Source organism: Juglans regia, chromosome 7, assembly GCF_001411555.2.
Source record: "Juglans regia cultivar Chandler chromosome 7, Walnut 2.0, whole genome shotgun sequence".
In the NCBI taxonomy this organism is placed as follows: domain Eukaryota; kingdom Viridiplantae; phylum Streptophyta; class Magnoliopsida; order Fagales; family Juglandaceae; genus Juglans; species Juglans regia.
In genome coordinates this window covers 30,607,515-30,610,790 of record NC_049907.1, presented here as the reverse complement: position 1 = coordinate 30,610,790, position 3,276 = coordinate 30,607,515, and positions in this window count along the sequence as shown.

The window sequence follows — 3,276 nt, the reverse complement described above, 5'->3', positions numbered from 1 at the left end:
CAAGATTTGGATAATAACATGCATTCTAGTCTTCTGGAAATGGCGCAGGAGGATTTAGTAGCTATTATGGTGAATCAGGCTGAAGTATTACAAGGTGGAACAGCAGTTGGAAAGGGCATTAAGAGTGGATTGATTGAGGAGGACAATGATTTGGCTGCTACGTTGGCCAGTTTCTTTGATACAGAAATTATGGTTGATAAAGGTTTGCATAGTAAAAAGGTGTGTTCTGATTCTAATACACTAGATCATGGGAAGAAAAAGGGTGAGGCAATTGGTATGAAAGTTCACAGCAGTAAACGGGTGATTACCCGGTCCTCTAAATTGAATTTATGATAAGTCCAATATTGTATTGGAACATTAGAGGGGTGAGATCTTCTAAGAGTAGGCTGAAAAAGATTTTGAGTATGTATAAGTCGAAAGTTGTTGTGTTAGTGGAGCCGTTTCTACAGGAAGATTTATTGGATGATGTTAAATGGATGTTGGGTTTTGATTATGGGTTATCTAATGCGGCTAGGGATGGTAAATTGTGGATTTTTTTGGTTGAATGATGTCGATGTGAGGTTGGTTAGTTGCGGAACTCAGCATATTACAGTTCTTGTGTCTAATGGCGCTATGAAATGTAAAGTTTCATTTATTTATGCTAAATGTATGTATGTTCAATGGCGGGAGCTGTGGGCTGAGCTTGAAAATGAGAGTAATGGAACTGAGCCATGGTTAATAACAGGGGATTTTAATATCATTGTCTCGGATGAGGAACGATGAGGTGGGCGACCACGTTCTTTGGTGGCGATGGATGAGTTCAACTCTTGGATACATTCTTGTGGATTGCTGGAGTTAAAATATTTGGGTAAGAGTTTATCTTGGTGTAATGGGCATGCTGGGGTTTCTCGGAGTTGGGCGCGCTTGGATCGTTCGTTGGTTGAGCAAAATTTTATTGAAGCTTTTCTGGACTTTTTCATGAGATATCTTCCGTGTACTTCGTCAGATCATGCACCTATGGTTATTTCCTTGGTGAAAAATGTTGCAGAGTTTGGGCCATCTCCCTTCCGTTTTCAGCAGATGTGGGTGGATCATGTGGATTTTCTTAGATGCGTCCGAGAGGTATGGAATCAAAATGAGGTTGGTAGTGGTCTCCTAAAACTTGCGGCAAAATTGAAAAAACTGAAAATAGTTCTGAAAGGGTGGAATAAAAATGTTTTTGGATGGACGTCTGGGCATATTAAGGAGTTGGAGGGTTGTATAGAGTGTTTGGAGAGTCACTTGCAGCTGAACTACGATGCAGAGGTGGAACTTGATCTGCTGGCATCAAAAATGGAGTTGGATACCTGGATTTGTCGTGAAGATGTGCGGTTAGCTCAGTGTGCTAAAGTCAGGTGGTCGAGTCAGGGAGATAAAAATTCGCGTTATTTTCATGCTATCCTTAATAAACGGAGGCATTCGAAGATCACGGAGATGAAACTTTCTAATGGAATTACGTTAAAGTCCCCTCAAGAAGTTCATGATGGGGCTGTGCATTATTTTCGGGAGTTCTTGGGGCAGTCTTCTAGTGTAGTTCTTCTGGATTTGGGTGAGTATGTGTCTAATGTGATTTCAGAAGCTGAGAACTTGAGATTAGGTTCGGTGCCCACAGAAGAGGAGGTGAAACAAGCAGTTTTCAGTATTCCCATAGAGAGTAGTCCGAGGCTGGATGGCTTTGGATTGGGTTTTTACCGTGCTTGTTGGGATATTGTCAAGTCGGAAGTGGTGGAGGAGGTAGCAGATTTTTTTAGAGGGGTTCCTCTTCCCAAATTTTATACTGCTTCTTTTGTTGTTCTTATTCCGAAAATAGCTCAGCCGACGAGTTTTGATAAGTTTCGGCCTATTAGCTTATGTTCCGTTTTTTACAAAATTTGCACAAAGGTTTTGGTGGTGAGGATTGCTCCTTTATTGTCCTATTTGATCTCTTCTGAGCAATGTGCGTTTATTCCAGGCCGAAGTATTTTTGATAATATCAGTCTCACGCAGGAGATGGTGCAATCGCTCAATAAGAAAACGATGGGCGGGAGTGTGATTTTGAAACTGGATATGGCTAAGGCTTATGATAGGGTGGAATGAGATTTCCTTCTGCATGTTTTGGCTGCCTTTGGATTCTCTTCATTTGTGAGAGATTTGATCAAGAATTGTATTGCTACGCCTTGGTATTCGATTATGATGAATGGTACAGCTCGGGGATTTTTTCAGGGAGGTAGAGGATTGCGACAGGGGGACCCTTTATCTCCATACCTTTTTATCATTATGGAAGAAGTGTTTTCTCGCTTACTAAAGAAAAAATTTATGTGTGGTAATATTAAAAAATTTTCTCATCCAAGAGGTGCGCCTTTTGTTTCTCACCTTCTCTATGCTGATGATGTAGTATTTTTGCTAATGGAGGGAAGCGATCTTAGAGAGAATTGATGAAGGTTATTGAGACTTATGAGTCTTGGTCAGGGCAGCGGGTGAGTAAAGAAAAAACAGCCATGTTTTTTTCTAAAAATGCTACTGTTGGGCGGAAGAGGGAGTTGCTAAGTATTACTGGATTTAGCGAAGGTATTTTCCCATTCACTTATCTCGGTGCTCCTATTGTTAATGGGCGGCTTATGAATTCACATTTAGAGCCTATCTTTAATCGGGTTAGGGAGAAACTTGGGGGATGGAAATTAAAATGTCTTTCAGCTGGGGGAAAGTTGATTTTGTTGAGGCATGTGTTAGCTAGTATGCCGATACATATTATGTCTATTCTTCAATTGCCTAAAGGGATCTTGAAAAATCTGAACAAGCTTCTTAGTTCATTTTTTTGGGGGGAAAAAGATGGTAAGGATAAAAAGAAATGGGTTGCTTGGAAGTCGTTGTGTAAGCCAACTGATGAGGGGGGAATTGAGATTCGAGACTTTGATGAGGTACAAACTTCTCTTCATATGAAATTTGCATGGAAGGTTTTGACTGGGGATGATCTTTGGTCAAAATTTTTTCGGGCAAAATATATTGGGAACAAACATGTTTCTTTATTAGATCCTAAAAAAGGCTCTAGGTTTTGCAAGATGGTGGTAAAGTGCGTCCCGGAGGTTCTGGATAATTCGATATGGAGGGTGAGGGATGGTAATATTTCTTTTTGGTGGGATCACTGGTTGAATGAAGGCCCTTTAGCTAATTCGTACCCTGTGGTTGATGTGCCAAAGCTGATGTTGGTTGATTTAAAAATTTCTAACGGTTGGGACGTTGAAAATTTAGAGAGACTTGTGGGAGTACAAAAAGCGGAGG